The sequence below is a fragment of the Salvelinus sp. IW2-2015 genome, linkage group LG16 (assembly GCF_002910315.2).
Source record: "Salvelinus sp. IW2-2015 linkage group LG16, ASM291031v2, whole genome shotgun sequence".
NCBI lineage: Eukaryota > Metazoa > Chordata > Actinopteri > Salmoniformes > Salmonidae > Salvelinus > Salvelinus sp. IW2-2015.
In genome coordinates, this window is record NC_036856.1 from 9,578,569 (window position 1) to 9,604,852 (window position 26,284).

The 26,284-nt window shown below is 40.7% G+C and overlaps 1 long non-coding RNA gene across 1 annotated transcript in view; it reads left to right on the plus strand.

Annotated features, from left to right (window-relative positions):
* Positions 1-25,243, plus strand: part of LOC111975286 (uncharacterized) — a 46,458-nt gene extending 21,215 nt beyond the window's left edge. Inside the window, exon 6 of the long non-coding RNA XR_011481146.1 lies at positions 25,162-25,243. This is a non-coding gene — a long non-coding RNA (uncharacterized lncRNA). The remainder of the gene's footprint in view (positions 1-25,161) is intronic.
* Positions 25,244-26,284: the final 1,041 nt, after the last annotated feature.

Sequence of the window (26,284 nt, forward strand, 5' to 3'; positions counted from 1 at the left end):
ATCTCTCTCCCCCTCTTCATAATTTATTTTATTAAATTTAGATATTTTTGCCAAAGTTCTAGAATTACTGCTGTCTATTCAAAAATAAATTACATAATTCAGAATACGACACCAAGAGTAGGCCTATAATTTGTCCACAGATGATCAATAGGCTATTTTTAAAATAAAATAAAAAGTAATCTGTGGATTGTGTGTAGCCCAATCACAAGGCATGCTTACAGTCGGGAACGTGTGGCAAATCTGTCAGTGAACTGCATGCAGCCAAAACAGGCCTTTCGTATTCTTTTAAATACAATCAAGGGAAAACAGAGGTTGGAAAGCAAATGGATCCTGCTGAAAAGAAAAGACTAATCTGTCTGTAGGCTATCAACTTCTAAACAAGAGAGAGAAGCTTTTGGCACGAGTGCGTCGGCCACCGCCTATGAGTGAGCTGCGCAGTATTGGGTGAGTCAGTGAAACTGGAAAGCTTTTTTTGTTGTTGGACTAACTACCTCCTCATTGTACAATATGTGTGTCTCCACACATGTAGGCCTAGGCTATTGATGGATTCAAGGCAAGGTTGTTTTTACTGATGTCGGATTCTCAGTTTGTCAGTGTCAAACTACAGTGCATTCAGAAAATATTCAGACCCTTTGACTTTTTACACATTTTGTTACATTACAGCCTTATTTTAAAATGGATTAAATAAAATAAAATCCTAATCAATCTACACACTCAATAACTCAATGACAAAGCGAAAACTGTAAAAAAAAAAAAAAAGTGCCTTATTTACATAAGTATTCCGACCCTTTGCAATGAGACTCGAAATTGAGCTCAGGTGAGTCCTGTTTCCGTTGATCATCCTTGAGATGTTTCTACAACTTCATTGGGAGTCCACCTGTAGGAAATTCAATTGATTGGACATGATTTGGAAAGGCACACACCTGTCTATATAAGGTACCACAGTTGACAGTGCATGTCAGAGCAAAAACCAAGCCGTGAGGTCAAAGGAATTGTCCGTAGAGCTCCGAGACAGGATTGTGTCGAGGCACAGATCTGGGGAAGGTTTCCAAAAAATGTCTGCAGCATTGAAGGTCCCCAAGAACACAGTGGCCTCCATCATTCTTAAATGGAAAAAGTTTGGAACCACCAAGACTTTTCCTAGAGCTGGCCGCCCGCCCAAACTGAGCAATCGGGGGAGAAGGGCCTTGGTCAGGGAGGTGACCAAGAACCCGAAGGTCACTCTGACAGGGCTTCAAAGTTCCTCTGTGGAGATGGGAGAACTTTCCAGAAGGACAACCATCTCTGCAGCACTCCACCAATCAGGCCTTTATGGTAGTGGCCAAATGGAAGCCACTCTTCAGTAAAAGGCACTTGACAGCCCGCTTGGAGTTTGCTGAAGAACTCCCAGACCATAACAAACAAGATTCTCTGGTCTGATGAAACCAATATTGAACTCTTTGGCCTGAATGCCAAGCGTCACGTCTGGAGGAAACCTGGCACCATCGCTACGGTGAAGCATGGTGGTGGCAGCATCATGCTGTGGGGATGTTTTTCAGCAGCAAGGACTGGAAGACTAGTCGGAATCGAGGGAAAGATGAACAAAGTACAAAGAGATCCTTGATGAAAAGCTGGTCCAGAGCACTCAGGACCTCAGACTGGGGCGACGGTTCACCTTCCAACAGGACAATGACCCTAAGCGCACAGCCAAGACAATGCAGGAGTATTGGAGACAATGGAGAGACCTGAAAATAGCAGTGCAGCTATGCTCCCCATCCAACCTGACGGAGAAGATCTGCAGAGAAGAATGGGGAAAACTCCCCAAATACAGGTGTGCCAAGTGTCGTAACGTTGGCTGTCATTAAATGTGAAGACTGTTATATTATCAAATCAATTCTCTGTGTAATTATTCTGTGATTTAAACAAATCATGGAATAGTAATTAACTAGGAAGTCTGGGCACCACGGAACAATGTTTAAGCAGTTACTATTTCCAGAATTTAACTCTATTCAGATATTTTCATATCTTATCGATTACAGTCACTTATTAATGTCACAAACCCTTGGATATCGGCACGGACCCTAGCATAAATTATGAATCAGCGATATACAAATTGGCTTAACTAACTAAATAATCACACACAGAATTACATAAACACATACACACAATAGGTCATACATTGGTCACTAACATGATACAAAGAAAAGTCCCTAGTGGATGAAACCGATATGACGGCTTGGTAGACAAAGGAAAGGGGTGGGGACAGCTCAAGAGCAGGAAAGGCAGAGGGTACACGTACATACAGTTGATAACCACGCTCATGGAAATGCTAACCCTTTTGCACATGAACAGCCGTTCGTTCAAAAAGAAATTGCAATTTACATATTTACGAGTGTATGCCTTTGTCCCTTTCTGTGATCGCCGGTCCGTCTTCTGGATAGTCAGTCGACAGAAAGTCTCTGATTCGTCCACCAGCGATCAAAGTCTTTCGTAGTCGTAGCTTGTTATAATGAATACATCAGGCGTACTAATGGTCGTTCAATAGTGAAATGTTCTTTTAGAATGGATCTTTCAGAGTACCATTCGGTCGTTCGATCGGTCGTGTTTACCAGACTAAAGTACTCCAACAGCTGCAGACTGAATGCGTAGTTTTCAGTTGTAGAGATTCTCTTCTTAACCATTTGTGTCCTCTGGTCTGTATTTAAATTGCCAACCATTTCAACATGTCGCTACCGCTCCATGCTCTCTGGTCTCAATGGTTGATTATTCAGGTCATAGCTAGAACCACTTCACACCCCGGCAGCAACCCGGCATGTTTTGGTCTAATGTATCTTTCGCCGAAAGTGGGTTTTATACTGGAGTAGAGAAGGGGCGTTCCATGACTCCGATGTAAATGTCTGTGCTCACGGGGGTGTGGCCACTGAATGACCATAAGTTACTATGAAAAACAATTCTCATTTAGAAGACTTAAATCACATTTTCTTTCCAAAAGTATTCTTATACTTAATCATTTATTTTATACAACATTTCGATGCAAACCCCATAATTGAGAAGTGTATACAAACAAAGATACAGTAATGTGGGTCTCCTGTCTTTCACGAGGTCACCAAATGAAACAAATTCGGCAAGGTCATTCCTTGATTTCTCACCGACCATTCGAACTGTCCGGAAATACAGAAATACTGTTTCATCATTCAACCTTTTTTGATGTTAAAGTTTGGCCAAGTCTCTCTCTGTGTCAGACATCCCAATCGCAATACTATAGACCCAGAAGCAGCGTATTTAGGACCATCATAAAACTGTGGAGAGAGAGAGAAGGGGGGGGGGGGGCTTTGATCTTCCCCTCAGGGGCACGTCATGACACAAGCTTGTAGCATCATACCCAAGAAGATTCGAGGCTGTAATCGCTGCCAGAGGTATTTCAACAAAGTACTGAGTAAGGGTCTAAATACTATATAAATGTGATATTTCGGTTTTTGCATTGTTATTATGGGGTATTGTGTGTAGATTGATGAGGGGGAAAAACTATTGAATCCATTTTAAGGCTGTAACATCATGAAATGTGGAAAAAGTTAAGGGGTTTGAACATGCACTGTTGCCTGTCATTTCAATCATTTGTGAGGTAATAAAAAAAAAGGTGTAGAATTGCATGAAATGTATTTATAAAGGCAACATTTTTCCCAGACCCTAGGCTACAAACTATTTTCCCCATGTTTGCAACTTCTGACAATCTTCATGACAATCTTCACCCATAGCCTTCGGTTACATGGTAATATGGTAATTGTGCCAGCCCTACTGAAAGACTCCTTGTGCGATAAACTTCGGCCATAAGCACAAAGCATAAATCTCAGACAATTCTACTGCTTGCTCTTTATAGCGTCACTGGATGCAATTTGTCCATTTATTAATGCTTTACTATCTCTGTCAAATGTCTTGCTTAAGTATGTGTGTGATTGTGGGTAGACTTGAAAGGCCCTTCCGTCATAGTCTTATCTGCACGTCTGGGGCATTCCTCATTCTTGACATGGGGCTCTGCCCTGCTGTCCCAAAGCATGCTCTCACACAGCGCTCTGAACCTCTGGTAGTCCAGGGTGAAGTGATTTTACTAGACTCAAAGGCTGTTATGTCAACTTTGAGGTGTCGGAGGATTGTGTTCTGTACCGAAATATTTTCAGCTCCATGTTCCATCGAGGAAAAAGTAATTATTCTGTTGCTAGCATAATTAAATGGGGAAAAGTTATTTATTTCAGATTTGGAGAGGATGAGAGCTGTGAATTAGTGTGTTGAATTCTCGTAAATAATGGTGATTTCACATTTAACACTGATGTGCCCACCTCTTGACGCCACAGCTCATGTTCTCATTATCAGTCGTGTTTTTCATTCCTACTTATAAAATCAGTTATTTTGATTGTGATATTTAGTTAAGAGGCCTCCTGCTGATTTCTCCAGAAAGTGGAGCTGTAAGAGTGAGGGAGACACACAAATACCATCAAAACACTATTTTCCCTAACCCCTTATCCTAACCCTAACTCTTAAACATAACACCTAATTCTAACCCTAAGCCTTTTTTCCTTGTGGGGCTGGCGAAATGTCCCTCTTCTGGTCCCCACAAGGATAGTAAAACCAACAACACACACACATACACACACAATGGTACTGAGACAAACAAACCCACTGATTGAACAGAACTCTCTTTGTACATTTAGTCAAGAGGCCTCCTGCTGATTTCCCCAGGAGGTGGAGCTGTAAGAGAGAGCGAGACACACACACACACACACACACACACACACACACCATCAAAATCCTATTTCCCAAATTAGGGCTGTGGCGGTCATGAAATTTTGTCAGCTGGTGATTGTCAAGAAAATAACTGTCCGTCTCACGGTAGTTGACCATTAATTATCATGAATACATTTAGCATCTCCAGGTTTCCACACATATCCTACAATCCACTGATTTAGACCTTTGGAACATCTACATTTAAAAAAGTCTCAATCCATGTAATATAAATCCATTATTTATTTTAGACCGGTCTAAAGAAACATGATATAGTCTATTTCAGAAGAACAGAAAAGCATACTCTGAGTTGTCCTTATGTTAGGCRCTGATCTGGCTATGCCATATGGCTGTGGGCTACACTAGTTCATTTAGCAGACAAAATTTGCTTAGAATTCCGTGGCATTATTTTATAGTAGGAAGAATACAATTGAACATAGCTGACTAAAATAGAATGGATATTTTTTCKAAACGATTTGAGGGAGTGCGCACATGCGGATATTCTGTGTTGAGCAATTAACAAAGAAGCAGGTCCTCCTATATCCTTAATTTAGAGTTATTTATGCAACATTAGTTGCCATCAAACGTTGGGATATATGTTTTGATTTTTAATACATTCTAAGGCTGCATTATGCGACTCAAATGATGATTTGAAGAAAGTTGCATAAAAGGCATGAGTTCTGCTTTCTTTTTTGCGCAGGCTACACACCATCAGCCTCTTATTTACAATTTGACAAACTTGATAACGCCTCGAATTTCCCGGTGGCATCCCCTTTGTGTGGCCGTAATGCCCTCTAAAAAAATCCATGCTTTTTGCAGCCAGTGGCCGTTGTGCCCTTGGGCTGAATAGAATAATGATCATTTCCTTTTCCCGGCTGCGTGCTCAGAAGTACCTCTCACTCACATGGCTCTCTTAGATATCTCAATTCTTATTAGCCAATGCCAGTCACGTGATTGACACATCGMGGATGCAACTGCGCGTCCTTATCAAATTCCGAGGCGCATATTGAAGATGTTGAAAAAACTGTCCACATTTACTTTTCATCAGCCAACAGGATGAGTAGGCCAAACGAACAGCAAAAGCACTACTAGCCTATGTCAATCTACTGTGCCCCATATTACAAAAYTTGACCTATTCTGAGCAAGAAATAAATACCCAAACATAGTCTGGGACAGTTGTGGGATGCAATAGATCATAAATTAATACAATCACTAGCATCAAAAACTATTTTAGAAGCGATAAGGCTGACTCAATCGATCAGAATGTTTATCTTAAATGATCTTCCCCAAACTTGAAACTCGTGCTGCGTATGTATGCCGTTGTAAAGCGAATTGATGTGCTGAATTTTAAGAAGATATTTGGCCACTTTAGTTGTGATACAAAAAGCTGCCCTGCAATATAAAAAACACAAACAAAATGTGAGTTTGCTATTCACATGAAGCATTGCCTGATGTGAACCATGCCTCGAACAGAAGACCAAATATTAAGAATTGTTGCCTTCCGTAAAGCTGGAAAGGGTTACAAATGTATATCTAAAAACCTTGATTTTCATCAGGTCACGGTAAGACAAATTGTCTATAAATGGAGAAAGTTCAGCTCTGTTGCTACTCTCCCTAGGAGTGGCCGTCCTGCAAAGATGACTGCAAGAGCACAGCGCAGAATGCTCAATGAGGTTAAGAATCCTAGAGTGTCAGCTAAATACTTACAGAAATCTCTGTAAAATGCTAACATCTGTTGACGAGTCTACGATACGTAAAACACTAAACAAGAATGGTGTTCATGGGAGGACACCACGGATGCAGCAACTGCTGTCCAAAAAAACATTTGCTGCACGTCTGAAGTTCGCAAAAGAGCACCTGGATGTTCCACAGCGCTACTGGCAAAATATTCTGTGGACAGATTACACTAAAGTTGTGTTGTTTGGAAGGAACACGCAACACTATGTGTGGAAAAAAAAAGGCACAGCACACCAACATCAAAACCTCATCCTAACTGTAAAGTATGGTAGAGGCAGCATCATGGTTTGCTGCCTCAGAGCCTGGACAGCTTGCTATCATCGACTGAAAAATGAATTCCCATGTTTATCAAGACATTTTGCAGGAGAATGTAAGGCTATCTGTCTGCCAATTGAAGCTCAACAGAAGTTGGGTGATGAAACAAGACAACGACCCAAAACACAGTYGTAAATCAACAACAGAATGGCTTCAACAGTAGACTGGTTGGCTCAATACGCCTTCTGGAGTGGCCCAGTCAGAGTCGTGACCTCAACCCAATTGAGATGCTGTGGCATGACCTTGAGCGGTTCACACCAGACATCTCAATAATATTTCTGAACTGAAACAGTTTTGTAAAGAGGAATGGTCCAAAATTCCTCCTGACCATTGTGCTGATCTGATCCGCAACTACAGAAAACGTTTGGTTGAGGTTATTACTGTCAAAAGAGGGTCAACCAGTTATTAAATCCAAGGGTTCATATACTTTTTCCACCCTACACTGTGAATGTTTACACGGTGTGTTCAATAAAGACATGAAAACGTATAATTGTTTGTGTGTTATTAGATTAAGCAGACTGTGTTTGTCTATTGTTGTGACTTAGATGAAAATCAGATCAAAATTTAGGACCAATTTATGCAGAAATCCAGGTAATTTCAAAGGGTTCACATACTTTTTCTTGCCACTGTAACAGTCTGATGGCCTTGAGATAGAAGCTGTTTTTCAGTCTCTCGGTCCCAGCTTTGATGCACCTGTACTGACCCTACCTTCTGGATGATAGTGGGGTGAACAGGCCGTGGCTCGGGTGGTTTATGTCCTTGATGACACAAAGTTCCTTAGGAGCTGAAGCAGAGCTCACATGCCTGTCGGCGCCATCTTGCTGATAGCCCTATTTGGTAAAAGACCAAGTCCATATTTTTGCAAGAACCGCTCAAATAAGCAAAGAGAAGCAACAATCCATCATTACTTTAAGACATGAAGGGCAGTCAATCTGGAAAATGTCAAGAAGTTTGAAAGTTTCTTCAAGTGCAGTCACAAAAACTATCAAGCGCTATGATGAAACTGGCTCTCATGAGGACCGCCACACAGAGTTCATGTAACAGACACATCTCAACATCAACTGTTCAGAGGAGACTGAGTGAATCAGGCCTTCATGTTCGAATTGCTGCAAAGAAACCACTACTAAAGGACACCAATAAGAAGAGAATTGCTTGGGCCAAGAAACACCAGCAATTGACATTAGACCGGTGGAAATCTATCCTTTAGTCTGATGAGTCCAAATGTGATATTTTTGCTTCCAAGCACCATGTCTTTGTGAGACGCAGAGTAGGTGAACGGATGATCTCTGCATGTGTGGTTCCCACCGTGAAGCATGGAGGAGCAGGTGTGATGGTGTGGGGGTGCTTTGCTGCTGACACTGTCTGTGATTTATTTAGAATTCAAGGCACACTTAACCAGCATGGCTACCACAGAATTCTGCAGCGATACGGTGTCAGTCCCACTAAAAGCAAACTAGGTCGATCATTTGTTTTTCAACAGGACAATGACCCAAAACACACCTCCAGGCTGTGTAAGGGCTATTTGACCAAGAAGGAGAGTGATGGAGTGCTGCATCAGATGACCTGGCCTCCACAATCACCCGACCACAACCCAATTGAGATGGTTTGGGATGAGTTGGACCGCAGAGTGAAGGAAAAGCAGCCAACAAGTGCCCAACATATGTGGGAACTCCTTCAAGACTGTTGGAAAAGCATTCCTCGTGAAGTTGGTTGAGAATACCAAGTGTGTGCAAAGCTGTCAAGGCAAAGGGTGGCTATTTTTATTTGTTTAATTAACACCTCTGGTTACTACCGGATTCCATATGTGTTGTTTCAGAGTTTTGTCTTCGCTATTATTCTACAATGTAGAAAATAGTAAAAAAAATAATAAAGAGAAACCCTTGAATGAGTCGGTGTCTCCAAACTTTTGACTGGTACTGTATGTGTGTGAATTTTTATTTATTTTTTAGAATGGACCATTATCATGCACCTCGAAACGGGGGGAAAAAATACATGTCGTCTATGCAGTTAAATAGTGAATGGAGGACGCTTTCCCGTGGTTCATTTTCATGTCAGCCAGGTAGGCTATTCTCCTGTTGTAAAGACAAGCAATGTGCTTAATATTAGGAAAGTTGAGAAATAAATATAGTAGGCCTAGCCTATAGAAAGCTGATGGGATCCTCTTCTTTTTAATAGCAGCCATCACTCTGTTTTCTCATGCAATTGCATAGCCTATAGAAAAGAACATGAGCTCTTGGGCTCTCATGAAGTGTTTGAATAAGCTTTTTGATTACATTTGCATTGATGTCAGAGTGATTAGAGAACAATACAGTGCTGAGTACCAGGCAGTTAGCGAGTTTGGTAGGCTACTAATGACCATCAGCAGCATGACTAAACGGTCACATGGAATTTGACTGCTGTCATGACTCCTGACCACCAGTGTGGCGGTAATGCGGTCACCGTAACAGCCCTAACCCTTAACCTTAACCCTAATCAAAAAACAAACACACATGCATACACAATGGTACTGAGACAAACAAACCCACTGATTGAACAGAACTCTTTGGGCATTTAGTCAAGAGGCCTCCTGCTGATTTCCTCCGGAGGTGGAGCTGTAAGAGAGCGCGAGACACATATGCACTCGCGCACACACACACACACACTTAAAATAGCTATATGAGGATTTATGTAAATTTTGCCATTAAATCCATAGCTACCAGTTCAAGTCTTTTACCTTCCGGATGCAGGAGTCGATGCAAATGCAGGTGAGGGGTAATCATTACAAAAAGCAAATGGTTCGTATCAGCCTCCCTGTTGCTGTAGTTAAATAATTTAGAGCACACTGGTTATCTCATCTCTCGTAACGGGATGATTTTAAGAATCAATATTTATTTTCTTAATTAAGACTGTTTCACACTCTAATGCTCCCAATGGTAATATCAAGTCATCAGAAATGCAGCTGGGAGAAACAAATAAAGTCAACTACTTTGCTTTAAGGTGTGCAATGCTTGGTTTTGATGTTAAATGTGTTTTTGGTGGTTTATTTTAAACTGTGTCTCTCTCTGTCTTAAATCATCATAGCTATTTTAAGTTTGTGCGTATGCGAGTTTGAGTGTGTGTGTGCGTCCTTGTACATGCAGTGCATTCGGAAAGTATTCAAATTGACTTTTTCCACATTTTGTTACATTAAAATTATTCTAAAATTGATGACAGTTATCATTTTTTTATCCATCTACACACAATACCCCATAATGACAAAGCAAAAACAGTTTTTTCAATTACAGCCTCGAGTCTTCTTGGGTATGACACTACAAGCTTGGCACACCTGTATTTGGGGGTTTCTCCCATTCTTCTCTGCAGAAACTCTCAAGCTCTGTCAGGTTGGATGGGGAGTGTCGCTGCACATATATATTTTCAAGCCTCTCCAGGGATGTTCGATCGGGTTCAAATCAACTTTTATTGGCCACATACACATATATAGCAGATGTTTGCGGGTGTAGCGAAATGCTTGTGTTTCTAGCTCTAACAATTCACAACAATACACAGAAATCTAAAAGTAAAATAATGGAATTAAGAAATAAATAAATATTAGGACGATCAATGTCGGGGGGTGGCATTGACTAAAATACAGTAGAATAGAATACAGTATATACATATGAAATGAGTAAAGAAGTATGTAAACATTTATTAAAGTGACCAGAGATTCCGTATGTATGTACAGTTGAAGTCGGAAGTTTACATACACCTTAGCCAAATACATTTAAACTCAGTTTTTCACAATTCCTGACATTTAATCCTAGTAAAAATTCCCTGTCTTAGGTCAGTTAGGATCACCACTTTATTTTAAGAGTGTGAAAAGTCAGAATAATACTAGAGAGAATGATTTATTTGAGCTTTTATTTCTTTCATCACATTCCCAGTGGGTCAGACATTTACAAGTCGGTTAGGACATCTACTTTGTGCATGACACAAGTACTTTTTCTAACAATTGTTTACAGACAGAATATTTCACTTATAATTCACTGTACCACAATTCCAGTGGGTCAGAAGTTTACATACACTAAGTTGACTGTGCCTTTAAACAGCTTGGAAAATTCCAGAAAATTATGTCATGGTTTTAGAAGCTTCTGATAGGCTAATTGGCATCATTTGAGTCAATTGGAGGTGTGAATGAGTGAGCGTTCATGTGCAAAGGATTAGCATTTCAATTGTTATAATTATCAACTGTGTAATGTCTTTTGCGCCGTTCTCAGTCCCTTTGTCTACCAAGCCGCCATACCGGTTTAGCCCACTAGGGCACATCCCCTATCATTTCCTTGTAACCATATCTACTTTGTTTGTTTGTGCATTTCTGTGATTATTTAGTTAATAATTAAATTATTGAGACAATTGATGTATGGATGATTCATAGTGAAGACTGGGTTCGTGCAGATAACCAACAATTTACAATGTTTGGAATGAGACTAACGCGAGGTAAAGAATAATTCATTAATTAGAAGACGAATTGATCAGATATTAAAATATCTGAAAGTTATATTAGGAAAGTTATAACTTTGTAATCTGAAGATTTTCCTTGGTGCCCCGACTTCCTAGTTAATTACATTTACATGATTAGTTTAATCACGTAATAATAATTAGAGAATTGATTTGATAAAATAACAGTCTTCAGTTTAATGATGCCAAAGACACGACAATTCCATAAAACAGGGTATGTTACAGTCTCCGATGTCTCTCTGGAAGGAGATCCTCACCCTGAGCTTGTCTACTGTATTGTCCAGAGACGGAACATTAAGTGAGTAATATATTCGTAAGCGGTGGATGGTGTGCCTGCCTCCTGAGTCTGACTAGAAGTTCACTCCGTATACCGGTTCACCGCCGGCGGTGTCTTGGAGCAGCCTCTGAGAAGTTCAATTGCCCTGGGGGGTGTGAACAAAGGATCCAATTCGGAAAGTCGTATTCCTGGTCGTAATACTGGTGAGTTACCACTATAATATACATGTAATATGTTCTGGGCTAATAATGTAAGAAATAACACAAAAAAAATGAAATTCTGCAAAGTTGTTTAGGAGCTAGAAGCAGAGCTGCCATGTCTGTCGGGCTCTGGCTGGGCCACTCAAGGACATTCAGAGACTTGTCCCAAAGCCACTCCTGCGTTGTGTTGGCTGTCTGCTTAAGGTCGTTGTCCTGTTGGAAGGTGAATCCTTCACCCCAGTCTGAGGTCCTGAGCTCTCTGTAGCAGATTGTCATCAAGGATCTCTCTGTACTTTGCTCTGTTCATCTCTCCCTCGATCCTGACTAGTCTCAGTCCCTGCCGCTGAATAATATCCCCAAAGCATGATGCTGCCACCACCACCATGCTTCACCTTAGGGATTGTGCCAGGTTTCCTCCAGACGTGACACCAAAGAGTTCAATCTTGGTTTCATTAGACCAGAGAATCTTGTTTGTCATGGTCTGAGAGTCGTTTAGGTGCTTTTTGGCAAACTCCAAGCGGACTGTCAAGTGCTTTTTACATAGGAGTGGCTTCCGTCTGGCCACTCTACCATGAAGGCCTGATTGGCGGAGTGCTGCAGAGATGGTTTTCCTTCTGGAAGGTTCTCCCATCTCCACAGACGAACTCTGGAGCTCTGTCAGTGACCATCAAGTCCGTGGTCACCTCCCAGACGAAGAGTTTTGATGATTCCAAACTTCTTTCATTTAAGAATGATGTTGGCCACTGTGTTCTTGGGGACCTTCAATGTTGCAGAATTTACCACAGGTGGACTCCATCCAAGTTGTAGAAACATCTCAAGGATGATCAATGGAAACAGGATGCACCTGAGCTAAATTTCAAGTCTCATAGCAAAGGGTCTGAATATTTATGTAAATAAGGTATATATATATTTTTTGAATAAATTAGCAACAATTTCTAAAAACCTGTTTTCACTTAGTCATCATGGGGTATTGTGTGTAGATTGAGAATTTGTATTTATTTAATCCATTTTAGAATAAGGCTGTAATGTAAAAAAATGTGGAAAAAGTCAAGGGGTCTGAATACTTTCGGAATTCACTGTGTGTGCTTGTGTATTCTTAAGAGGGTGTGTGTATTGTTTGTACAGGGCATATGGGAGAAGTCAGTCCTCGGTGCCAATGTGTGCATAGCTCTTCCCAGTAGGCCCGCATGGTTTTAAGTCTCTCTGCTGTCACAAAGCCACGGCTGGCGCATTAAGGGAAGTCTCACTGTCTCTATCAGAGCCAAAACATTCACTGTAACAAGAACAGACAGAATGGCATACTGTAAAGCATCTTGTGTCCTCTACTCTCAACCATGATCTTATAACAACCCAGCCACTGCTCATCAGTATTGTTAAGAGTCGAAAGTTGAAGTATGCAGCTGTACTGTCGATTACAACGGGAACCGTATAAGATATTATTTATGGTTTATTTGTACTTATTATTGCCCTGAACTCGCAAGTAGTATTTTAGTTGTTGTAAATGTAATACGCAGGGAGTCAGGAAGCAGGTGCAGAAGGTGAGTTTAATAATGAAAAGAAACAGATGAACACACATGAGAAGCGTATTCAACGTGAGAGAAAACAATACTACCTAATGACTGGTGTCAAGTGAGGGCTAAATAAAGGGGGAATAATCGCATGAATAATCAAATGAAGATCAGTTGTCCATAATGATGGGGAGCAGGTATGGTAATCATAGTTGCCAGGGCCGGCAGTTAGTAGACCGGCAACGTTGAGCGCCACCCACCTTATTATACAATAAATAATACAGGGCAAATTACAATACAAAATATATAAAAATGGATGTGTCTTCACAGTCCCCTTTGTGCCGTGAGGTGTTCTTTTATCATATATTTTATCTGGTTTTATTGCCAGCTTGAGTTACCTGCGGTAGTCATGACTATTTAATACTGTGCGTTTCCCAGCCTCTGTTCTGGACGTGGGGAGAGTGGAGAGACCTCTGATTGCATGTCTTATGTTGTACCGATGAGTGTCCGAACTGTGTGCCAACTGCTTGAACAGACAGTTCGGTACCTTCAACACCTCGCACGAAGACCAATAGTGATACAGTCAATCTCTCCTCAACTTTGAGCCCGGAGAGATTGACGTGCATGTGACTGTCACTTGCCCTCCGTGTACATCTAAATGCAACACGTGCTGCTCTGTTCTGGACCAACTGCAATTTACCCATGTCCCTCTTTGCCGCACATAACCACACAACTAGGCAGTAGTAAATGTGCGACAAAACTAGGGCTTGGACCTGTCAAGAAAGCAGACCAATGCCTTATCAGCAATAGGTTATGATCAATTGTTTTGAAAGCTGCACTGAAGTCTAACAAAACAGCTCCCCAATCTTCTTACTATCTATATCTTTCAGCCAATCATCAGTCGTTTGTGTCAGTGCTGAGCATGTTGAGTGCCCTTCCCTATACTGTAAGGATGCTGAAAGTCTGTTTTGATTGTTTTCTGTAAAATAACTTTATATTTGGTCCCAAAAAAATTCCAACAGTTTGCTAAGCACCGGTAACAGGCTGATTGGTCAGCTGTTTGAACCATTAAATGGTGCTCTGCTATTCTTGGGCAGCGGAATGACCTTTGCCTCTTCAGGCGGGAGGGTCTCACCGTCTTCTAGGCTTAAATTGAAGATGTGCCAAACAGGACTCACAATATTTCCCGCTGCCAACCTGAGCAATTTACCATCCAGGTTGTCGGTACCAGATGGCATGTCATTTATGGATAGCAATAATTTTGTTCACCTCTTCCACACCCACTTTGCAGAACTCAAAACTACAGAGCTTGTGTTTCATTCTTTTGGTCCATTATGCATGAATATGAAGGCTCAGTGTTTGTTTGCTTGTCATGCATACATTTGCTAATCTTGTCAACAAAAAAACGTATTAAAGTGGTTGGCAATATCAGAGGGTTTTGTTATTGACTTGCCATTTGCCCTAATGAAGAATGGAGCCGAGTTAGCTTTTTTTACCTAGAATTTCATTTCAGGTACGCCAGAGCTTTTTACTTTAATTCTTTATGTACAGTACTAGTCAAAAGTTTGGACATACCTACTCATTCAAGGGTTTTTCTTTATTTTTACTATTTTCTACATTGTAGAACAATAGTGAAGACCTCAAAACTATGAAATAACACATACGGATTCATATAGTAACCAAAAAGTATTGAACAAAATCAAATATATATTTGCTACGGGTGGAATACAGAAGATAGCTCTATTTGGTAAATAACCAAGTCCATATTACGGCAAGAACAGCTCAAATAAGCAAAGAGAAACAGTCCATCATTACTTTAAGAGATGAAGGTCAGTCAATCTGGAAACTTTCAAGAACTTTGAAAGTTTCTTCAAGCGCAGTCGCAAAAACATTGCTCATGTTTCAATTGATTGTACATTATTTGGAAAAGCACACACCTGTCTATGTATGGTCTCACAGTTGACAGTGCATGTCAGAGCAAAAACCAAGCCATGAGGTCGAAGGAATTGTCCATAGAGCTCCGAGACAGGATTGTGTCGAGGCAGAGATCTGGGGAAGGGTACCAAAAAATATCTGCACCATTGAAGGTCCCCAAGAGGAACCACCAAGACTCTTCCTAGAGCCAAAACTGAGTAATCGGGGAAGAAGGGCCTTGCTCAGGGAGGTGACCAAGAACCCGATGCTCACTCTGACAGAGCTCTAGAGTTCCTCAGTGGAGACGTTAGAACCTTCCAGAAGGACAACCATCTCTGCATCACTCCACCAATTAGGCCTTTATGGTAGTGGCCAGACAGAAGCCACTCTTCAGTAAAAGAAACATGACAACCCGCTTGGAGTTTGCAAAAAGGCACCTAAAGACTCTCACTCAGACCATGAGAAACAAGATTCTTTGGTCTGATGAAACCAAGATTGAACTCTTTGGCCTGAATGCCAAGCGTCACGTCTGGAGGAAACCTGGCACCATCCCTACGGTGAAGCATGGTGGTGGCAGCATCATGCTGTGGGGATGTTTTTCAGCGGCAGGGACTGGAAGACTAGTCAGGATCAAGGCAAAGATAAACAGAGCAAAGTATAGAGATCCTTAATGAAAACTTGCTTCTAAGCGCTCAGGACCTCAGACTGGGGCAAGGTTTCACCTTCCAACAGGACAATGACCCTAAGCACACAGCCAAGACAACGCAGGAGTGGCTTTGGGACAAGTCTCTGAATGTCCTTGAGTGGCCCAGCCAGAGCCTGGACATGAACCCGATCAAACATCTCTGGAGAGACCTGAAAATAACTGTTTAGCAACACTCCCCATCCAACCTGACAGAGCTTGAGAGGATCTGTAGAGAAGAATGGGAGAAACTCCCCAAATACAGGTGTGCCAAGTTTGTAGCATCATACACAAGAAGACTTGAGGCTGTAATCGCTGCCAAAGGTGCTTCAACAAAGTACTGAGTAAATGGTCTGAATACTTAACTAAATGTGATATTTCTTTTATAAATTAGCAAAAATGTCTAAATCAGTTTTTGCTTTGTCATTATGGTGTATTGTGTGTAAATTGATGAGGGGGAAAAAACTATTTAATCAATTTTAGAATAAGGCTGTAACCTAACAAAATGTGGAAAAAGTCAAGGGGTCTGAATACTTTCCGAATTATGATCCCTACATTCAATGGGTTTGGATACTGCTCTAGAGCAGATTTATGCAGCATTAGTAAAGATGTGATCAATGCACGTGGATGATTTAGTTCCTTTTCTGTTTGTAAATACCCTGGTAGGTTGACTGATAACCTGAACCAAATTGCAAGTATCGTTTACAGCTTGAAGCTTATTTTTTTAATTATATATTTTTTAATTTATTGAATATTTGAAACATACAATATACTTTCAGTGAAGCCACTCAACATCTACATCATACCAGTCATCCAACTGATTCCTTCCTGCTAGTTTGTGGCAAATTTCCTGCAAACTAAATAGTGTGCCACAAAATGTTGCCATACTGTAAATTTGCAAATGTTTGATGCTAGTGGTGAGTATGCAGCAAACCTGGCAGACAATTCTTTCAAGATTCAATTTGAATCTGTGGCAAACCTGTGGCAACAAGTTCCAAGACCCGTAACCATTGATGACAAATCCGGGGGATTAGAAATATCTATTGTAAAATGGAAACCAAGCTATCTAGCTACAGTAGCTACCTACAAATGTTGTCTGGTGAGTGTCTAACTTATTAATTAAACTTCCTAATAAACTTTAACATTTCTTTTAGCTAAATTTCAATCTGTCGGCACCACTTACTGGCTAGCGCTTAGCTAGCTAATGTTAGCTATCATATTTTTGCACAATTAATGTGATAGGTAGCTACCAAACTGATTTGCCTAACACAAATATGTTTCTATGTGGATACATTGCAGTCTGAATACCAATATCCATGTCAATATGCTAGTGTCATGTTTCAATAGAATGTTAGCTAGCACAACAGCTAAGGTAGCAACAATATGAGTTGATATGAGGTCAAAGCAAAACTTTACTTTTGCAGATGGATGCCCTTCCCCTACCTGTGGTGTTGGAAGAGGCTGGGAGGAGGATGCATCAACACCCTGGAAGTATGTTTGTGGTGCACTCATAACACTTTTTTGGAGTGATAAATGAGCGTATTGTCTTCAAGATTGATAAGGTAAGAAAGGGCATGTATTCTCAAATGTAAACCATACATTGATTCTTTAACAATTCAACCTTTTTATTGCTAGTACTAGCAGGGTTATGTTGTTTGTTCTCTCGTTCTAGAAGCAATCAGTTACAAGGCAAAAATACAGATTGAGGCCTTCAATCAAACTGAGAACAGAGAAATGTGTGTGTACCAGACAGGTCAAGGCTTCTTGCATGCATTGCTTTGAGATTTAAGTAACACTCAAAAAAATGCTGGGTTGCTTATATGATCCAATTACTGGGTTGCAGACATTGGGTCAATAGTTGGGTTGTTTTCTGTAAAAACAGCAAGGTTGGTGCTGGGTTATTAAGGTTGAGTTATGGATGTTTCGATTTTAGCATGTAAATCTTGGTGGAGCAAATTTAACCAATTTTTGTTTTTTTACATGCATCCCAGCAAAGCCACTACACTAAACAATGCATGATGGATATTTGACCCTACTAATAGCTTAATTCTCCCGCCACCAGCCCGGTGGCACCAGCTTCTATTGCGACTTAATGACTGACTGGAAAACGACTAACGTTATTTAGACTAACCTAAGGGTGTTCTGGCAGACTGAAAACAGTAAGTAACAAACGTTACGAATTATGAATTTGATGGTCATTCAGGTTAATTAGGTTGTCGTGTCATAATTATTTAGCTAGCTAATGTTAGATTGAGCGCTAGCTAGCCAATTTCTGTGCTAATATTGCTGGCTGTGGTAACATTTACTAGCTAGCTAATGTTAGCCTCGCGACCATGCTCGCGATGTTAGCTTACTAGCTAGCTAGCGTGTTGTCACGGAATATAGCTAAATGTACTTTTTTTATTGACGTTTGGCTAGCTAGTTAACTATATCAGTATCTGTAATTGTAGCTTAGCTAGCTATCTAAGTCTGACACTTCTTCTGGACTGTGTCGTATACTGTTTCACTCACTAACGTTAACTAACTTAGTTGGCTGGCTAGCTAAGTTACCATAGCTAACGTAAACTCACCCCATTCCGTACAAATGTGCGCAACCGCAACATTCAAACGAGGCTACAAAGAAAACTAATGGGACTGTAGCGACTGTGTTGACTTCAAAATCGGGGGTGTGAACTAGGTTTCTATTCAAGCGTTGATCGACATGGTAATGGCTCTATAGTATTGGAGAAAAGTTGAAAAAACGGACCCTCCGTTACATCGTGACGTGTCATGTCGTAACGTACAGCACGCATAAAGCAACTATTTCTGTCTTACAATCTCTCTCCACCAGGTGTAGCACTTCTCTCGTCGTTTAAAAACAAGAAATGGACAGTGACGGGGGTAAGGGGGGGATACCTAGTCATTTTTTGCGTCATCATTGCATGCGATCATCATTCTCAAAGCCGCTGTTTACTTCTAAGATCACTTTAGCACCGCCCTAAAAACCCGATTGAAATTCGACACAAACCTTCAAATAGGTATGTAATGACACATTATATAAACTCTTTATAGTGTTTTATTTACATTTTAGAGGAGATAAGGTGATAAGTTGGACAGATCGAGTGAAAAAAAGCAATTTTCCCACACAACATCTCTCCTTCTCACTATCACGCATTAGTTTCGCTTCCCCACCCGCCATAATTAAAAAGACCCGACGGGGCTCATTGCCTGCTTGAATTATGCAGACACGGGCAGCGTTTAGGTCATGTAATTGATAATGTTGGAAAGGGGAGAAATTGTGCTTTACAATGGTATTGACATTACAGTTGATCTGGAAATATTACATTTTTGGGGCGCTAAAATAATGGCAATTGTACGGACCAAGGCGATGTACGAGTTTACGTTAGATTTGACTTGTTCTCTGTCTGGGTTAATTTAACCAAGCTATTTGGCAGGTTTCTCATGCTTGCATGGTGATTGATTGAGTTAGCTAGCATTACTGTACTGGTTTTCAATGGTTTCTAACAGTGGCAGCTTTAGTTGTGCAAATTATTTTAGCTAGCTAACGTTAGAATTGATCTTAAATTTCATGTAGCCAAGTTAGTATAACTAGCTAGCGATGTTTCTAACATGTTTTTATTTCTGTACTTAAATGCAGAGGTCGGGCATCGAAGACGTGGATGTCAAATTAAAGCAGCCTACCCTCACTTCTTTGATTTAGAGGGGTTGGGTTAATTGCATTAGACACATTTTGGATGAATGAATTCAGTTTTACAACTGACTAGGTACCCCCTTTCTCTTCTGCAACGGAGTAGATAGAACAGGAAACGCTCTTGCTTTTGGACGACTCGACTATAGCCTGAAGTTAAATCAGAACACGAAAGACTAACAAGCAGTGAGTATTCTGTAAACGCCACCTTTTTACACACAAGGGGAGGTCCTCGGGACACACATGTGAATACATAGGACTGTAGACACACAAAGCGACACACCAAGCTTGAGCAGTAGCCAGATCTTGCTAGGTACATGTTGTGTATTTTGAAAACTGATTGTTAAAAAGGAATTTATAATTAATTTAATACTTTGTGCTCAAAACATTGTCAAATGTGAGAGTGCAGCCCAGCTCACCGAGTGGGTGAAGAACAACATCTGGCCGGCAATCGAATTTGCGGAGTACGTGAAATAGATCGCAATCCAGATGGCTCAGAGGACCAGACCGAATGGTAGTATTCCGCTGCTTGGTTTTCGGCCGGATGTTGTTCTTCACTCGGTCATCTGGGCTGCCCTCACATTTGACAGTGTATTGAGCACAAACTATTCAATTAATTCTAAATTAAATTCATTGTGCAACAGGGTTTGATTGGTTCTCTCAAATGTTTTTTTTTTCCTCGGGTTGAGATCTCTCAGATCTCTCATTGTTTTGGATTTGAAAATCCAACCATTGTTATAGAAGGGGGCTGAGTGTGGCTGTTGGTGTTTGTGTGAGAAAGACACAGTGGAGAGCCAATCAGTAAAAGCACAGCTCCCTTCATTATTGACGCATAGTGCCGACAACATCAAAGAGCCATTCCAGACTGAGGTCAGGAGGACTTAGAGAGTTAGGTGTTAGCCAAGTTAATGACTAACTGCAATGGAAAATAAATTGTTTGTCTGCTTTACTACAGATTGCTCAGGACTTCTCCGTTTTAAACCRAGACTGCTCGGGGAAACTCACTGAGAACTGGATTGCGGTCTTAAAGGACAAAAAAAACTTTGCTTCGCCAGCTGAGAGAAGCAGGCCCAAGATTTTCTCTTTGAATTGCAGGTATAGTTTGAAATAGCCCTGCTGGTGGAACCTCATATGCTCATTAGTTTTTAGTCTGAAACAATATTCACTAAACATTCTTCTCTCCAGATACACAAGGTGACACCGCTTTAAGACTTTTGACAATGGTCCTCCCAACACCAGTCTACAAGATTGGCAGGATGAATTCTGACCCAGCTTCCAAAAGTCCAGAAAGTTCTTAATTGACTTGCAGCCTGTACTTTTTTAAATCGTGGATAGGCATATGGAGATTGTTGGAGAAATTAGATGATAGCATTTGTAAACCTTGAATGACAGGAACAGCATACCAAAATCGGTGAACTGCACACTCTAAGACATTGTGTAAATGAGCCTCAGCCCCAAATGAATGGAAAATGTAGGCATCACATTAGGATTGGGTGTTTATATTGATGTGTAAATGGTTAAATAGTAGACAAAATAAATTGTGTGATGGCATTGTCCGTGTGCCTCCATGATTTGTAAAAGTCCTCATTCTAAAGTCGAATGATTTCTATCTGACAGGTTGGGACCAACATGGCGGTGACCGAAACCCTATCCATTTATGTTGGCTCTTGGGGACTGCTCACAGGTGTTTACGGTCATTAGTGGACAGGCATTGGAGCAAGGGACATTGCTTGGGGCACTGGATTTTCTTTGCCTATGGAACATTTCTGAGATTTTATTTAGACTCATGAAACATGGGACCAACACTTTACATGTTGCATCTATATTTTTGTTCAGTGCTCTGGCACTGTCTGAGAGACATACAGTTGAAGTCGGAAGTTTACATACACCTTCGCCAAATACATTTAAACTCAGTTTCACAATTCTTAACATTTAATCCTAGTAAATATTCCCTGTTTTAGTTCAGTTAGGATCACCACTTTATTTTAAGAGTGTGAAATGTCAGAATAATAGTGGAGAGAATGACTTATTTCAGCTTTTATTTCTTTCATCACATTCCCAGTAGGTCAGAAGTTTACATACACTCAATTAGTATTTGGTAGCATTGCCATTAAATTGTTTAACTTGGGTCAAACCTTTCGGGTAGCCTTCCACAAGCTTCCCACAATAAGTAGAATTTTGGCCCATTCCTCCAGACAGAGCTGGTGTAACTGAGTCAGCTTTGTTGGCCTCCTTGCTCTCACACTCTTTTTCAGTTCTGTCCACAAATGTTCTATAGTATTGAGGTCAGGGCTTTGTGATGGCCACTCCAATACCTTGACTTTGTTGTCCTTAAGCCATTTTGCCACAACTTTGGAAGTATTGTCCATTTGGAACACCCATTTGCGACCAAGCTTTAACTTCCTGACTCATGTCTTGAGATGTTGCTTCAATATATCCACATCATTGTCCTTCCTCATGATGCCATCTATTTTGTGAAGTGCACCAGTCCCTCCTGCAGCAAAACACCCCCACAACATGATGCTGCCACTCCGTGCTTCCTGGTTGAGAAGGTGTTCTTCAGCTTGCAAGCATCCCCCTTTTATGGCCAAACAGTTCTATTTTTGTTTCATCAGACCAGAGGACATTTCTCCAAAAAGTACGGTCTTTTGTCCCCATGTACAGTTGCAAACCGTAGTATGGCTTTTTTATCCTGGTTTTGAAGCAGTGGCTTCTTCCTTGCTGAGGGGCCTTTCAGGTTATGTCGGTATAGGACTAGTTTTACTGTGGATATAGATACTTTTGTATCTGTTTCCTCCAGCATCTTCACAAGGTCCTTTGCTGTTGTTTTGGGATTGATTGACACTTTACACACCAAAGTACGTTCATCTCTAGTAGACAGGACGCGTCTCCTTCCTGAGAGGTATGACGGCTCCATGGTCCCATGGTGTTTATTCTTGCGTACTATTGTTTGTACAGACGAACGTGGTACCTTCAGGCGTTTGGAAATTGCTCCCAAGGATGAACCAGACTTGTGGAGGTCTACTATTTTTTTTCTTAGGTCTTGGCTGATTTCTTTTGATTTTCCCTTGATGTCAATTGAAGAGGCACTGAGTTTGAAGGTAGGCCTTGAAATGCATCCACAGGTACACCTCCAATTGACTCAAATGATGTCAATTAGCCTATCAGAAGCTTCTAAAGCCATGACATCATTATCTGGAATTTTACAAGCTGTTTAAAGGCACAGTCAATTTAGTGTATGTAAACTTCTGACCCACTGGAATTGTGATACAGTGAATTATAAGTGAAATAATCTGTCTGTAAACAATTGTTGGCAAAATTACTTGTGTCATGCACAAAGTAGATGTCCTAACCGACTTGCCAAAACTATAGTTTTTTAACAAGAAATTTGTGGAGTGGAAAAACAAGTTTTAATGACTCCAACCTAAGTGTATGTAAACTTCCGACTTCAACTGTATCTGTGTTAATACCACTTACGACAGTGTCACACGCTCTCATGCTTTGTTTTTATCAGATTGCAATCTGAGTGTGAACATCAAGTCCAGCTGAGGCTTTAGTCTGATGTTTGGACTGTTGGGTTCATGAAATAATATACATCCATTTTAAGATTTCATAAGATAGGATTGATTATTATCTTATGAAATAACACAAACAATATGGATTTGTTTCGGGGTGCCATTTACATTTTTTTATATATTCTTGTACGTTGTGGACAATTGTCTGACGTGATGTATGTTCTGAAATGCAGGCAATACAAATTAATTATTTGAAATACAACATTTGATCTTGATTGTGTGTAGGAAAAGGAAGAGGATGGGATGGTAGGGCAGACAAAAATATACAGTTGAAGTCGGAAGTTTACATACACTTAGGTTGGAGTCATTAAAACTTGTTTTAGAGTTTTGCAGTGTTGCAAAGAAAAAGCCATATCTTAGACTGGCCAATAAAAAGAAAATATTAAGATGGGCAAAAAAACACAGACACTGGACAGAGGAACTCTGCCTAGAAGGCCAGCATCCCAGAGTCGCCTCTTCACTGTTGACGTTCAGACTGGTGTTTTGCGGGTCCTATTTCATGAAGCTGCCAGTTGAGGACTTGTGAGGCGTCTGTTTCTCAAACTAGACACTAATGTACTTGTCCTCTTGCTCAGTTGTGCACCAGGGCCTCCCATTCCTATTTCTAGTCTGGTTAGAGCCAGTTTGAGCTGTTTTGTGAAGGGAGTAGTACACAGCGTTGTACGAGATCTTCAGTTTCTTGGCAATTTCTCGCATGGAATAGCCTTCATTTCTCAGAAGAAGAATAGGCTGACGAGTTTCAGAAGAAAGTGCTGTTTTTCATTTCTATTCATTTTAATTGCAACCAATCTCAACTTCTCAAAGCAAGAATATACTGAATTAGACATATCTATGTATTTCCCCTCCTTATGTTCGTATTTTGCAACCACAGGCTCAAAATAACACCAGGTACAAATATATCCAGATGGCGCAGTAGAAATGGAATAGTATATTCTGGCAGGCTACTTCACACCAGCCAATTTAACCCGTGCACTGTTTAGCACAGGAGGTTGGTGGTACCTTAATTGGGGAGGAGGGGCTCATAGTATTGGCTGGAACGGAATAAATGGAATTGTATCGAACTCATCAAACACATATTAAATATGAATTACCGCTTTAAAGCTGCAATATGTAACTTTTTGGACAACCCCCCCCCCCAAAAAAAATCTAAATGGGTACACCACAAACTCACACAGATGGCTTGACTTCACTTTAAAACCCTTCATTGATGGGAAACTAGATGAATGCCAGGCTTAAGGCAGTTTACCATACAGGCCTCAGGTGTTAACAACAAGGCAGGAATCAATACTCGTCCGGTCTCTGAATTCTCACTCCTTAGAACACAAGGAGACCAGTCAATCATGGTTTGGGTTAGTGCACTCAATAATTAGGAAATGTATGTATTGAGCTGAGTCCACTTTGTCACTCTGGTAATTGTGTTTTTGGCATTGGGTGAAGATGTGTTCATGTGTGAGGCTTTTTGTGTTGAACTTATGTCACACTTTTGAAATGGTCTGACACATCACATCAACTCATTCTCTGAGCCTTGTTGTCCCACATGTATACACAGAGGCCTGTTACATTCACTGGTTCCAGTTGAGTTGATACATTTAACACTTGCAGTTATTGCCCTGTTGTGAGAATCCATTGTTTAGTGTCTGAGTGTTGTCATGCTATTTGTCAGGACGCTGTAACCTAGCTGCAGTGGATCTTACATTGAGAATTGTATTACTTTGTGGTCCAAAGAAATTACATTTTAGCTTTTCATGAGTTTTAGCTTCTCATAAATGCAACAACATTGTGATATCCTGGACAAGGTATTAATTCTGTCTCAAGTTTTCCCGCCAGATGTAGATGTTCATAGAGTTCCCAAATTCCCTTGATATTTTACTCAACAATAAAATAAAAAATCTAAGTGATTGCTTTTCCTGAAACTTAGCTAAATAATATCCCTTGCGTACAGAAATGTCAATAGAAATATGTCAAAAATCCTTTCTAAAACGATTATATAATTGATCAGAATACCTGTCCTCTGATAGTATTTTGTTTCCTCCACAGAGTCTGAGGGACTCTCTACCCACGGCCAACCTCAGCTATGCAGTGCGGCGGCGTTTCTCGGGGACAATACTGCTGCCCCCACTGTCTCGGCGCCACTCCACCCACACCCAGGACCACCGCAGGCTGCTGGACCTGGAGGCCCTCTACAGGAATGCCCTTGCCAGCGTGGCTGCCACGAGCCTGGAGACCATCAACAACTCCAAGTCAGTGGAGCAGCTTGTTACTCTTTCAACTATGTCTCTGTAATGCTCTGTCTGTTTCCATCTCTTTGTTTTTCGTTCTCTCTCATTTCATGAGAAACACTCGCTCTGTCGAGAGCTGCCTCTCTTTATTTCTCACTCTGTCACTCGAGTACTCACAATCTCAGGGTTGGGTAGTTTACTTTCTAAATGTAATCCGTTAATTACTAGTTACCTGTCCAGAATTGTAATCAGTAATGTAACTTTTTGATTTTCAAACTCTGTATTGTAATTAGCTTACTTTCAGTTACTTTTAGATTACTTTCCCCTTAAGAGGCATTAGAAGAAGACAAAAATTCATATTACCAATTGAGTGACATCTATTGCAGGATAAATCAATGTTAGAGTTTACTAGCCATAAATTGATGTTGCATTTTACTTTATGGGTTGGTTATGTAGGCTTCTACTACAGATAATAATATGAATTGTTATATATTTACAATTAAAGCAAAGTCTGTCAGATTTCCAGTCATTCCAATTAATTTAATACCCCTTGATCTTCAAGAATAGGATTTGGAAGTATAGATTAGATAGATTGTTCTACCTGGGCATAACCCCACAACTAAAGGACCTATTAGCCTACTTGTTTATGATTTAGTTGTCCAGGTGGTATAGGGCAGTGTGGAGTGCAATAGAGATTGCGTCAACTGTGGCTCTTGGATGATGGTGTTGATGTGAGCCATGACCAGCCTTTTAAAGCATCTCATGGCTACAGATGTGAGTGCTACGGGGCGATAGTCATTTAGACATTTTACGTTGGTGTACTGTTAATCCGTCGGAATGTTAACCTGTTTAAAGGTCTTACTCACATCGGCTATGGAGAGCGTGATCATACAGTCGTCTGGAACAGCTGTTGCTCTCATGCATGGTTCAGTGTTTGTGAG